Source organism: Blastomyces dermatitidis (assembly GCF_000003525.1).
Source record: "Blastomyces dermatitidis ER-3 genomic scaffold supercont1.3, whole genome shotgun sequence".
In the NCBI taxonomy this organism is placed as follows: Eukaryota; Fungi; Ascomycota; class Eurotiomycetes; order Onygenales; family Ajellomycetaceae; genus Blastomyces; species Blastomyces dermatitidis.
In genome coordinates this window covers 3,356,427-3,372,031 of record NW_025544776.1, presented here as the reverse complement: position 1 = coordinate 3,372,031, position 15,605 = coordinate 3,356,427, and positions in this window count along the sequence as shown.

Genomic DNA, 15,605 nt, shown 5'->3' with positions numbered 1-15,605 from the left:
AGTTCGTGAATACTATTCATAACTCAGCTTAAATGCTATTATACATTTGATCTCTATATTTTATCTTTCTATTATAAATACTTCTAGTAGTTAACAGTACATATCATATCAAGCTGCAAACACTCAAATAATCATCTGTGAGCATTTATTCTTACATTTCAAGCTCAGTCAGTCAGCAATCACCTGTTATGACTGAAAGAACTAGAAACTTATATGCTTCAATCTCTGTGAACTCTACTACAGACACTCAGAAACAGTCATCTGAACTATGAATAATCTTCATGAAAGAAGTCTTAGAGAACTTATCAATCACTCATAGAACATCATTCTCTGCATCTGTGACAGAGAAATTCTCTGAATTCATGAATGAATTAATCTCAGTGAAGAACATTCTTAAGCATCTCTCACAGAATCAAGCTATTTTTCTATAAGAAATACTTACTATCTGCAAACATTCTTGAACTGAGTCTCTAGACATGATCTTCAGAGATACTTATAAACTGAAAAGAAACTTTCTTAAGCTGTAATCACTTAAGATTACTTATCAAATCACAATCTATAAAAGCTTTTATAAGTTTGTATTTAAAATTGACTTACAAGTCTGACTGTGTGATATAAAAGATAAAGAAGCTGTCATCTATGTAATGACAGATCTTTATTACACTGAAGTCAAGAACTGACTGAATTATTTAAAGAATAATTATGAGAGATTCTACTGATCTATTCTTAAGACCTATCTAGAGAATAAGTTGAGAGACTCTGTGAGCTGTACAGAGAACATCTGAATCATAATTATTAATATTAGAAAAAGAGATGAGAAATCTGATGAAGACTACTTACAGTGCTTCATAGAATTATGATATGAATTAAGATCTGTGAAAACAGAGCTCTGAAACAAGATCTGAATAATAATATTTATATAGAGACTGAATAAAGACATGCAGAATAAGCTTATTAAGTAAGACTCTAAGTTCTTGACTCTGAAGAAACTGATGACTCTCATTCACTGTTTACAGATTACTGTGAGAGTCACAGATCTGCAGAGAGTGAATCACTGACTGACTCTGTAAGAACTAGAATAACAGAGAACAGATTTATCAGAAAAAGATAATAAGATATAGAGAGATTTGTATCTGACTACTGAGTAGAGAGAAAGAGCTTTATAAGCTTCTATGAACAGAGTGTATAACAGAGAGATCAAGGAAAAGAGACTCTACTTCATCTATTTTAAATCAGAATATCTTCATACAAACTGTTTAGATAAATTAAAATAGAAATTTGAAAAGTCACAGACAGAGTCAGTAACAGCCTTCTTAAGAGTCTTGAAGCTGATATCTGAATCTGTTACTCTTCTGATGAAAATGCTTACTTATAGAGAGAGACTGTGCTGTAATACTACTATCTCATAAGCATGAGAAGTATTGATGAACTCAGAATCTCAGATCACTGTGATGTCTCTGAAGCTCATAGAGTGAATAAGCTGAAAGATGAAGACTGAGAATCTACTCTTATAATAAGTAGAGTGTGAGAACTCAGATCTGAGAACTGAGAAACTTATAAGAGTCATCTTTAAATTACAAGATCTCTCTGAAATCTGAAGAAGATTTATAAAAACTGTGATTATCACAGATATTATAGATGACATGTACTTGAGACTTACATAACTTTAAAGACATAATTCATACATAGCTGTTCATGAGTCAGGTTTATACTTCTGATCAGTGTTGACAGACTTACTTACAGAGATAGAATCAGTTAATACTACAGAGTTAATTAGAGAAGACAAGCTCATCTATATAATGACTTTGCAAGTGTCTGAGAATCTTGTGATTATGAAAATCAAGCTTCAGATATCAGAGAAATACTGAGATCTCACAGAGATGTTCAGCTCAGTAAAGATAGCTGAGCTTTCTTCTTACTATAAGAAGAATCTGATAATAGATTTAATAGAAGAGTAGAAACCCTTCTGAGAATCAATCTATAAGCTCTCTTATTATAAAACAGAGATCTTATAAATCTATATAAAGAAGAATCTGAAGAATGACTTCATCTGATTTTCACAGATCTTTATAAAAGTCTCTGTGATATTCATAAAGAAGAAGAATGAAGATCTCAGATTATATATAGACTACTGCAATCTGAACTTTAAGATAATAAAGAGCTGCTATTCTCTGTCTCTGATTAAGAATGTAATTAACTATCTTATAAAAGCTGTCATATTCATATAACTGAATGTGATTAATATATATATACAGCTGTGAATATAATCTGAGAATGAATAAAAGACTGTCTTCAGAACTGCACTGAGATTGTTTGAATATCTAGTAGTGTCTTTTGATCTGATTAATACTCTCATAATATTTCAGTCTTTTATTAATAAAATACTTTGTGTATATCTGAATGTCTTCATAATAATATATCTGAATGATGTAATAGTGTACTCTATGAAGGAGAAAGGACACACTGAGTATATGTGAAGTGTGTTGAAGATCTTAGATAAGACAGAACTGTATATTAAGCTTACAAAGTGCAACTTCAGTATTTATTGAATTAATTTTCTAGAATATATAATTACTGCAGATGATATTCAGATGAAATCTTCATAGATTGAGACTATTCTATTATGACTGAAGTTAACTAGTATTCATGAGATTCAGATCTTTCTGAGCTTTGTGAATTTCTATAGATGATTTATCTTTGCATTTATAAGAATCTTCTTAGCTCTTACAGACATGCTGAAGAGTGAAAATAAGAAGAAGTTATTCTATGAATAAAGAATAAAAAGATTATTGAGAAGAGAGAACTGCAAGAACTTTCTTACTTCAGAAGCTTATAGAGTCTTTGTAAGATTGAAATAGATATTCACAGATGCAGTGATACTGTTTCACTTTAATCTCTTACTCTTAATCAGATTGAAGACAGATATCTTCTTCTTTGTAATTTCAGAAATAGTCTTATAACTACAGTTAAATGAGAACTGAGTTTTAGTGATCTTTTTCTTACAGAAGATGCAACCTGCAGAGATCAACTATGACATTCATGATCAGAAGCTTCTTACAATAGTGAAATTCTTCTATCACTGATATCACTACTTTGAGAGTCTTATGACAGTGATTACTGTTAGAACTGATCATGACAGCTTGTAACAGTTTACTTTAATCAAGAAACTCTCACAGCAGCAGATTTACTGAGTTCAGAAACTGAGTGAGTTCTGATTCAAGATAGAATATATCAAGAAAACTAAGAACTCAGCAGACAGACTCTCTCACAGATCAGACTATATTAAGAAGATCAGAGTGACAGATACAGAGAGACTAGAGAAGATAGAAAAGCTTCACAGAATGCTCAGACTGAGTGTTATAAAGAGATTAACTGAAGAGTCTCTCAATTCTCTGTAAGAGAAGAGAGAGAAAAGAGAAAAGAAGTCTGTACAACTACTCTCTATAACACTGAGAGTCAATACTCTGAGAATCTTTATGAGAATTCTTGAAGAGAGTATCTATAATCTGAAGAGTTTGCAGGCTTTGAGAAACACTGCAGAAGATCTGATATAAGAAAAAACAGAGTATAAGTCTCTATAAGATCTTCTATTCAGATTGTCTGAACTGTAACTGAAGAATGAATATATTCAGTATATTCAGAAACTGCTCACAGCAGGAATTAACTCTGCAGAAATAAAGAATTGAAGAAACTTAAATAATCTCTTATGAAGAGAGGACTGAATTTATGTGCCTGTGAATAAGTTTCTATACATAGAACTTATTAAAAGGTATCATGACTCTTCTCTAGCAGATTATTTTACAGATACTAGAACTCATGAGTTACTTATAAGAAAATACTTCTGACTGAAGATATAAGAACTTGTGAAGAAGATAGTGAATTCTTATACTATTTATCAGAATTTGTGAGTAGTGCAGTTCAGGCTATATAAAGAACTTACTTCTTTACTCATCTTACAGAAACCTTGAGAACAGCTAGAAATGAATGCTCTTGTGAGCCTCTCTGAAAGCAAGAATATATATAATACCTGCTTTGACAGTGTGCTGATGATAGTGAATCACTTCATTAAGATAACATACTTTATACTCACTCACAAGAACTTGAAGTCAAAGAATTTAACTCATATCTTCACTTATAATGTAGTTCAGTTGCATGAGTTGTCTGTGAACATTGTCTCAGATAGAGAATTAATCTTCATAGAAGAGTTCTGATCTGATCTGATAACTATACTGAAGATCTCACAAGATCTAAGAATGACTTTTCATTAACAGACAGATAATCAGATAGAATATCTGATAAGTATATTAAAACAGTATCTGCAGTGCTTTGTCAATTACAATCAGAATGACTGAGTGCATTGATTATCACTTACAGAGTTTATATATAACAACTTAAAACATGTCAGTATAGATAAAACCCTCTTTGAGATACTCACTGAGACTTATTTACAGATGATCTTGATAAACTCATGAGAGTACACTATAGAGTGTGATAATATCTGTGAACAGACTGAGAGAATTCAGAAGATCTGAGAGAAAGTCTGTGAATTCTTGAGAAAGACTTAAGAGTATCAGAAGAGATACTATGACTTCAAGCATATTACAAAGAGTTTTAAGAAAGATAATAGAGTCTGACTGAGTCTAGAAAACATCATTATATAGAGATCTAGTAAGAAGCTGAATCTCTTATAGATAGAGCTTTATAAGATTATAAAGAAAGTTAGCTTACAGTTCTATAGATTGAAACTGTTATCTGAGTTATAGATATATAATATCTTTCATATCTCTTTACTTCATGAATATAAGGAATTCTTAGAAGAGAACTCTGTAACTCATCACTCTGTTTATAAAGCACTAGAGAGTAAAAGAGAATATCAGATTAAAGAGATTATTAACTCAGAGAAGTGAGATTGTAAGCTCTGATTCAAGATTCAATGATAAGAATATTCTAATAAAATGAATAAGTTCACTTGAGAATCATCTGAGCAGATAAGATATCTGTAGAAGCTGAGATATGACTTTCATACTATGAATTCTGACAAGTCAGAATGACACAGTCTTCACTAAGAACCTGATTATAATAAAGATATTAACACTGTCATTTGCAAATTCTAGTCTATAAGATGATGAGTTTCTACTGAGATGAACAGTCTGCAGTGTATACAAGAAAAGAAGAAATCATATTCTTATTAAAATTAAAAAACAGAAAATAAACAGGGCTGTGAACACAATTTAGAGATTAACAAAGAAAAAATAAAGAAAACTTATACTTATATTCTCAATATCTGTGACACTCAATTCTCTCACAACTATCAATTTTCTTTCTTCAAAGAAGCAGAGAGTATCATGTCTATAATACAGATAATTGTTGCATTTGATGTGAAGACTGTCAGAAATGCACAGACTTCAGAGAAGCTGAACATCAGAATGTACACAGTTGCAGCAGAATCTTGAGAGCTGATTATCTGCATATATAATCAGATATCTCTTATAAAGCTGTGTTCACTCTCTCAGTTATGCTGAAGTATTCAGCTCAGAAACAATTGAGATGTGAAGAGAGAGCTTATCTATTCAGATTAACTTCTGTCATGAATTCATGATATTCACATTGCCTTAATTACTCAAATTTTATAAGTACTCAGAGACTCATCTCTCATTGACAATGAGATTGCAGAAATGCATCACAGTGTGAGAATCATTGATGAGAAATCTAGACATATTCACATATACCTGATTGAAGATTGTATAAGCAGAGAGAGAGTGATTGTAGATCTGTGAGACTGTAGAAGACACTGACAACATCAGAAGCTTTATAAGAACTGTTAGCTAGAATCTGTAAGAAATTACTTATAAGAAGACTTACAGCAAAGAAGGAGACTGTGCTACTTGAAGTCAGAGACTGATCTGAAAGAGACAGAGAATTGATCACTGGCCTGAAGATCAGATGCAGTGACAGAGCTGAGAAGAGTGAAGACACAGTTATAAGCAGCAGTGTCTCTGCTTTATCAGCTGATAAAAAGTAATCAGAGAAGTTGCAGAGACATTCATAAGAAGCTTAACAGCAGTTAGACATTGTTTATAAAGATATTGAAATTGAAAAATTTTTTTATTCTTGAGATGTTCTTGAATTAATATACAGATATTATCAGAAACACTCTCTCTCTATCATCTGAATAAAAACACTTCATGAATAAATAAAGATACTCACAGTTTGTAAGAATAAGAGCTATTACAGAAAAAGAAAAAAGAAGATGAGATTTCACAGACAGATCTAAGATATTTATACTACTTTAGAGAGATTTGCTTACACTGTGAGTGATTCTATGAAATAGTCAGATCACTCTAGTAAATAAGAGTGATTATGAATTACAGGCCTGAATCTTTCTATATGACTATAAAGAGTAATTATAGATTATAAATATCTTGATTCTACAATTCTACAGAGTTGATGAAAGAATGAAAAATTTCTTATAATTCTACAGTATCAAAGAACAATGATTCATGAGAATGAGTGAAAGATCAACTCATAAATACTTCTCTTTAATAAGAGTAATCTCACAGAGAGTAATTTATCTGTAAGATAAATCTGTGTAATGATCACACAAGAATCTCATGAAAATGATTAAGAGTCAACTGAAACTCTTATATATAAAAGATGTAAGATGAATCTGTATGATAGACAGAGAAGAATCTGTAGATTACAAAGAATCTCATGAAATAAGAAACTGAGTGACAGACTCTTTTCTCTTTATAGTGATAAGAGATTTTTCCTCACTGAGATTTTTTATAGATATAAAGAGTTTTTAGTGAGTATCACTGCAGTGCTGAGCTGATTCTATGAAGTCACTCAGTGAAAAGACTTCACAGATAAAGCCTTAGAGAGAGAAAAGTATATAAGAAATTCTGCTTCTCACAGATTCTTTACCTCTATTTCTATCTCTTATGTAATCAATAGAGCTAGCGGCTCTTGACTACACACAACTATATAGACTGAAGTTCATGAATACTATTTATAACTCAGCTTGAATGCTATTATACATTTGATCTCTACATTTTATCTTTCTACTGTGAATACTTCTAGTAGTTAACAGTACATATCATGCCAAGCTGCAAACACCTGAATAATCACCTGTGAGCACTTATTCTTATATTTCAAGCTCAGTCAGTCAGCAACTGTCTGTTATGACTGAAAGAACTAGAAACTCATATGCTTCAATCTCTGTGAACTCTACTGCAGGCACTCAGAAGCAGTTATCTGAACTATGAATAATCTCTGTAAAAGAAGTTTCAGAGAACTTATCAATCACTTATAAGATATCATTCTCTGCATCTGTGACAGAGAAACTCTTCAAACTCATAAATAAATCAATCTCAGTGAAGAACATTCTTGAGCATCTTCTGCAGAATCAAGCTACTTTTCTACAAGAAATGCTTACTGTCTGTAAACACTCTTGAACTGAGTCTCTAGACATGATCTTCAGAGACATCTGTGAACTGAAAAGAAACTTTCTTAAGTCACAACCACTTAAGGCCACTTATTGAATCACAATCTATAAAAGCTTTTACAAGTTTGTATTTGAAATTGACTTGCAAGCTCAGCTGTGTGACATGAAAGATGAAGAAGCTATCATCTATGTGATGACAGACCTCTATTACACTGAAGTCAAGAACTGACTGAATTATCTAGAGAATTATCATGAGAGATTCTGCTGATCTGTTCTTAAGACCTATCTAGAGAACAAGTTGAGAGACTCTGTGAGCTGAACAGAGAACACCTGAGCTGTGATTATCAATATTAGAAAAAGAGGTGAGAAATCTGATGAAGACTACTTACAGTGCTTCATGAAATTATGATATGAATTGAAATCTGTGAAAATAGAGCTCTGAAATAAGACCTGAATAATGATGTTTATAAAGAAGCTGGATAAAGATATGCAGAACAAGCTCATTGAGTAAGACTCTAAGCTCTTGACTCTGAAGAAACTGATGACTCTTATTCATCACTTACAGATTACTGTGAGAGTCACAGACCTGTGAAGAGTGAATCACTGACTAACTCTGTGAGAACTAGAACAATAGAGAACAGATTTGTCAGAAAAAGATGATAAGATACAGAGAGATTTGTATCTGACTGCTGAGTAGAAAGAGAGAGCTTCACAAGCTTCTGTGAACAGAGTGTATAACAGAGAGATTAAGAAAAAGAGACTCTGCTTTATCTGTTCTAAATCAGAACATCTTCACACAAACTGTTCAGATAAATCAAAATAGAAATTTGAGAAGTCACAGACAGAGTCAGTAACAGTCTTCTTAAGAATCTTGAAGCTGACATCTGAATCTGTTGCTTCTCTGATGAAAATGCTTGTTTATGAAAAGAGACTGTGCTGCAGTGCTGCTGCTCTGCAAGTATGAAAAGTATTGATGAACTCAGAATCTCAGGTCACTATGATGTCTCTAAAGCTTGTAAAGTGAATGAGCTGAAAGATGAAGACTGAGAACCTGCTCTTGTAATAAGCAGAATGTGAGAACTCAGACCTGAGAACTGAGAGACTTATAAGAACTATCTTTGAATTACAAGATCTCTCTGAAATCTGAAAGAGATTTGTAAAAACTATGATTATTGTGAACATTGCAGATGACATGTACTTAGAACTTGTATAACTTCAAAGATATAATTCATATATAGCTGTCTGCAAGTCAGGTTTATACTTCTGATCAGTGTTGATAGACTTACTTACAGAGATAGAATCAGTTGATGCTGCAGAGTTGATTAGAGAAGACAAGCTCATCTATATAATAGCTTTATAAGTGTCTGAGAATCTTGCAGTCATAGAAACTGAGCTTCAGATATCAGAGAAATATCAAGATCTTGCAGAGATGTTCAGCTCAGTAAAGGCAGCTGAGCTTCTCTCTCACTGTGAGAAGAATCTAACAATAGATTTGATAGAAGAGTAGAAACTCTTCTAAGAACTAATCTATAAACTCTCTCATCATGAGACAGAGATCTTGCAGATCTATATAAAGAAGAATCTGAAGAATGACTTTATTCAATCTTCACAGGCCTCTGTGAAAGTCTCTGTGATGTTTGTGAAGAAGAAGAATAAAGATCTCAGATTGTGTGTAGATTACTGTGATCTGAACTTCAAGATAATAAAGAGCTGCTATTCTCTGTCTCTGATTGAGAATGTAATCAATCATCTCACAGAAGCTGTCATATTCATACAACTGAATGTAATCAATACATATGCACAGCTGTGAATACAGTCTGAGAATGAATAAAAGACTGTCTTTAGAACTGCACTGAGATTGTTTAAATATTTAGTGATGTCTTTTGATCTGACTAATGTCTCTGTGGCATTTCAGTCTTTCATCAATAAAACACTTTGTGCATATCTGAATATCTTTGTGATAATATATCTGAATGATGTGATGATGTACTTCACAAAGAAGAAAGAACACACTGAATATGTGTGAAGTGTGTTGAAGATCTTAGATGAGACAGAACTGTATATTAAGCTTATGAAGTGCAACTTCAGTGTCTGCTGAATTAATTTCCTAGAATATGTAATCACTGCAGATGATATTCAGATGAAATCTTCACAGATTGAGACTATTCTATCATGACTGAAGTCAACTAGTATTCATGAGATTCAGATCTTTCTGAGCTTTGTGAATTTCTATAGATGATTTATCTTTGTATTTGTGAGAATCTCCTTGACTCTTACAGACATACTGAAGAGTGAAAATAAGAAGAAGTCATTCTGTAAACAGAGAATGAAAAGATTGTTGAGAAGAGAGAACTGTGAGGACTTTCTTATCTCAGAAGCTCATGAGATCTTTACAAGATTGAAACAGGTATTTGCAGATGCAGTGATGCTATTTCACTTTGATTTCTTACTCTTAATCAGATTAAAGACAGATGTCTTCTTCTTTACAATTTCAGAAATAGTCTCATAACTACAGTTAAATGAGAACTGAGTTTCAGTAATCTTTTTCTCATGAAAGATGCAACTCACAGAGATCAACTATAACATTCATGATCAGAAGCTTCTTACAATAGTGAAATTCTTCTGTCACTGACATTACTACTTTGAGAGTCTTATGACAGTGATTACTGTTAGAACTGATCATAACAGCTTATAACAGTTTGCTTCAATCAAGAAACTCTCACAGTGACAGATTCACTGAGCTCAGAGACTGAGTAAGTTCTGATTCAAGATAGAATATATTAAGAGAACTAAGAACTCAGCAGACAGACTCTCTCACAGATCAGACTATATTAAGAAGATCAGAGTAACAGATACAGAGAGACTAGAGAAGACAGAAAAGCTTTATAAAATGCTCAGACTGAGTGTTATGAAGAGATTGACTGAAGAGTCTCTCAATTCTTCATAAGAGAAGAAGAAAAAGAAAGGAAAGAAGTCTGCATAACTACTCTCTATAATACTGAAAGTCAACACTCTGAAGATCTCTGTGAGAATTCTTGAAGAGAGTATCTATAATCTGAAGAATTTGCAGGCTTTGAGAAGTACTATAGAAGACCTGATGCAAGAGAAAACAGAGTATAAGTCTTTACAAGATCTTCTATTCAGATTGTCTGAACTGCAACTGAAGAATGAATATACTCAGCATATTCAGAAACTGCTCATAGCAGAGATCAACCCTGTAGAAACAAAGAGTTGAAGAGACTTAAATAATCTCTTATAAAGAGAGAACTGAATTTATGTGCCTGTAAATGAGTTTCTACATGTAGAACTTATTAAAAGATATCATGACTCTTCTCTAGCAGATCATTTTGCAGACACTAGAACTCATAAGTTGCTTATAAGGAAATACTTCTGACTGAAGATGTGAGAACTTGTGAAGAAGATAGTGAATTCTTGTACTGTTTATCAGAATTCATGAGTAGTATGATTCAGATCATATAAAGAACTTACTCCTCTATTCATTTCACAGAAACCTTGAGAACAGCTAGAAATGAATACTCTTGTAAGTCTCTCTGAAAGTAAGAACATATATAATACCTACTTTGACAGTGTGCTGATGATAGTGAATCACTTTATCAAGATAACATACTTTATACTCACCTGCAAGGACTTGAAGTCAAAGAATTTGACTTATATCTTTGTTCACAATGTGATCTGATTGCATGAATTATCTGTGAACATTATCTCAGATAGAGAATCAATCTTCACAGAAGAGTTCTGATCTGATCTGATGACTATACTGAAGATCTTATGAGATCTAAGCACAGCTTTTCATCAATAGACAGATGATCAGATAGAATATCTAATGAGTATATTGAAACAGTATCTGCAGTGCTTTATTAATTATAATCAGAATGACTGAGTATATTAATTATCACTCACAGAGTTCATGTATAATAACTTAAAGCATGTCAGCACAGATAAAACTCTCTTTGAGATGCTCACTGAGACTTATCTGTGAATAATCTTGATGAATCTGTGAGAGTACACTATAGAGTGTGATGATGTCTGTGAATGAGCTGAGAGAATTCAGAAGATTCAGGAGAAAGTCTGTGAATTCTTGAGAAAGACTCAAGAGTATTAGAAGAGATACTATGACTTCAAGCACATTGCAAAGAGTTTCAAGAAAGATGATAGAGTCTGACTGAGTCTAGAAAACATCATTATATGAAGATCTAGTAAGAAGCTGAATCTCTTGTGAACAGAGTCTTACAAGATTATGAAGAAAGTTAGCTTACAGTTCTACAGATTGAAACTGTTATCTGAGTTGTAGATATACAATGTTTTTTATATCTCTTTGCTCTGTGAATATAAGAAATTCTTAGAAGAGAATTCTGTGACTCATCACTCTATCTGTGAAGCACTAGAGAGTGAAAGAGAATATCAGATTAAAGAAATTATTAACTCAGAGAAGTGAGATTGCAAGCTCTGATTCAAGATTCAGTAATAAGAATATTCTGACAAGATGAATGAGTTCACTTGAGAATCATTCAGACAGATAAGATATCTGCAGAAGCTAAGACATGACTTTCATACTGTAAATTCTGATAAGTCAGAATGATACAGTCTTCACTAAGAATCTGATTATGATAAAGATATTAACACTGTCATTTACAAACTCTAGTCTATAAGATAATGAGTTTCTACTGAGATGAACAGTCTGCAGTGTATATAAGAGAAGAAGAAATCATATTCTTATTAAAGTTAAAAAACAAGAAAATAAACAGAGCTGTGAACACAATTTGCAGATCAACAAAGAAAAAATAAAGAAAACTCAAATTCATATTCTCAATATCTGTGACACTCAACTCTTTCATAACTATCAATTTCTCTCTTCAAAGAAGTAGAGAGTATTATGTCTGTGATACAGATAATTATTGCATTTAGTACAAAGACTGTCAGAAATACACAGACTTCAGAAGAGTCAGATATCAGAGTATACATAGTTGCAGCAGAGTCTTGAGAGCTGACTGTCTGCATATATAATCAGATACTTCTTATAAAGCTGTATCTACTCTCTCAGTTGTGCTGAAGTATTCAGCCTGAAAATAATTGAGATATAAAGAGAGAGCTCATCTGTTCAGATTAACTTCTGTCACAAATTCATGATATTTACATTATCTTAATTACTCAGATTTTGTGAGTATCTGGGAACTCATCTCTCATTGACAATAGAATTGCAGAAATGCATCACAGCGCGAGGACCATTGATGAGAAACCTAGACATATTCACATATACCTGGTCAGAGATTGTGTGAGCAGAGAGAGAGTGATCATAGGCCTGCAGAACTGCAGAAGACACTGACAACATTGAGAGCTTCACAAGAACTATCAGCTAGAGTTTGTAAGGAATTACTTATGAGAAGACTTACAGCAAAGAAGAGAACTGCACTGCTTAAAGCCAGGGACTGGTCTGAAAGAGGAATGAAGAGGGCCATTGACTCAAAGATCAGATACAGTGACAGAGCTGAAAGAGATGAAGATGCAGTTGTGAGCAGTGATGCCCCTGCTTCATCAGTCAGTAAAAAGTGATCAGAGAAGTCACAGAGATGCTCATAAGAAGCTCAGCAGCAGTCAGACATTATTGTGAAGATATTGAAATTGAAAAATTTTTATTCTTGAGAAGTTCTTGAATTAATATATAGACATTGTCAGAAACACTCTCTCTCTGTCATCTGAGTGAAAACACTTCATGAATGAATGAGAATACTTACAGTTTATGAGAATGAGAGCTGTTATAGAAAAAGAGAAAAGAAGATAAGATTTCACAGACAGATCTGAGATATTTATACTACTCTAGAGAGGTTTGCTTGCACTGTAGATAATTCTACAGAACAGTCAGATTACTCTAGTAAATAAGAGTGATTATGAATTGCAGATCTGAATCTTTCTATATAACTATAAAGAGTAATTGCAGACTGTGAATATCTTAATTCTATAATTCTACAGAGTTGATGAAAGAATGAAAAATTCCTCACAATTCTACAGTGTTAAAGAATAATGATTCACAAGAATGAGTGAAAGATCAACTTGTAAATGTTTCTCTTTAATAAGAATAATCTCACAGAGAGTGATTCATCTGTGAGATAAATCTGTGTGATAATTATACAAAGAATCTTGTAAAAATGATTAAGAGTCAACTGAAACTCTTCTGTATGAAAGATGTGAGATGAATCTGTGTGATAGTTAGAGAAGAATCTGTAGATTATAAAGAATCTTATAAAATAAGAAACTGAGTGACAGACTCTTTTCTCTTTATAATAACAAGGGATTTTTCCTCACTGAGGTTTTTTATAGATGTGAAGAGTTTTTAGTGAGTATCACTGCAGTGCTGAGCTGACTATGAAGTCACTCAGTGAAAGGCTTCACAGATGAAGTCTTAGAGAGAGAAAAATATGTAAGAAATCTCACTTCTCACAGATTCTTTATCTCTATTTCTATCTCTTGTGTAATCAATAGAGCTAGCGGCCCTTGGCTACATACAACTATATAGACTGGAGTTCATGAATACTATTCACAACTCAGCTTGAATGCTATTATACATTTAATCTCTACATTTTATCTTCCTACTGTGAATACTTCTAGTAGTTAACAGTACATATCACGCCAAGCTGCAAACACCCGAATAATCGCCTGCGAGCACTTATTCTTACACTTTGAAATCATACTTATTAATATCTATCAGTAGTTCTATCTCTTGTAATTGTTGTAATACTCTCTACACATATTCTTAATATTCTTTTATAAATTCATCAGTGAAGATGAGAATGTTATTTAGATATGCAGATACAAACTTATCAAGAAAATCTCAGAGTGCTCAGTTAATATACTTCTGAAATATACTGAGAGTATTAGTCAGTTCAAAGAATGTAACTACTTATTTGAAGAGATTATAATATGTTCAGAATACTATAAGTTATTCATCTTCTTCAGTAATATGAATCTTATGAAATGTGATAATGATATCTAACTTTATAAATCATTGAGCTTGCCTGATATATGCTAGGATTTTATTGATGAGAGATAAGAGATAATAATCTTTCTTTATCAATCTGTTCAGATCTTGATAGTTCACACCGAATTGAAGTTCTTTATCTGATTTCTTTATAAAGAGAATAGAAGCTGCAGTGAAAGAGTTACTAAAATGTATAAATTTCTTATTTAACAGATTATTAAGTGTCTTCTGAAGAAGAAGAAGTTCATCTTAAGATATATTATAAAGAAAGCCTTATGATAACTCAGAGATCTTATCATTCTTCTTTTCTAACTTGATTCTATGATTCACTTCTGAGTCTTGTAAAGAGAGTATGTTCATAATATTATCTTATTAGAAGATATCTAGATATTCATGATATTATTAAGAGAGTTTTATGTAAGAATCTATTATTGTAGTACAGAATAACTTCTCTAAAGCCTTCTTAATATCAGTTAGACTGACAGAATAGATTGATACATAATTCTGCTTAGACTGGCTGTCAGAATCATGAATTTCACATTTGATCTCATTTGATCTGATCTCATACATTTCTTGGTGTGAATCCCGCTGAGACTAGTCATTAAAAAAATATGTAAAGTGACTATATATCAGATCTTAAAATGAAACCATGACTTGAAAAAAATGAGAAAGTGATTTCATTTGATCTCATTTAGTCTCATTCTTGACATAAAGTTACTATTTTTAGACATTTTCAGGTTTCTTTTAGACTATTTTTAGTTTTTTAAAAAGTAATGCTTTTTAGTAATACTTAAATGAGATTTAGAGTCATTTAAAGCAATAAAAATAATTTAAATTGAGAAGTGAAAATCATGATCTCATTTGAAAAATGTGATAAGAGTAGACAGTAAGTCTCACTGAGACAGTATGAGACTACTATCTAATGTTAAAACCGTGTAATGAGATCAGTCAAATTGATAATGAAACTATTAAAAAATCTGGTCCTGGTTTCAGACACGGTCACACGGTCAGTCTAATTCTGCTATCAGTGACTTTGTCAGCAGTCTCACTAATAACTTCTTTTTCAGAGCATTTTATAAGTGTTGACAGAGATCTGTGTAAGATCTATAGTCTTATGAATATCATCTTCATGAATTCTATCATTGTTAGAGAATATTAAACTCCTGT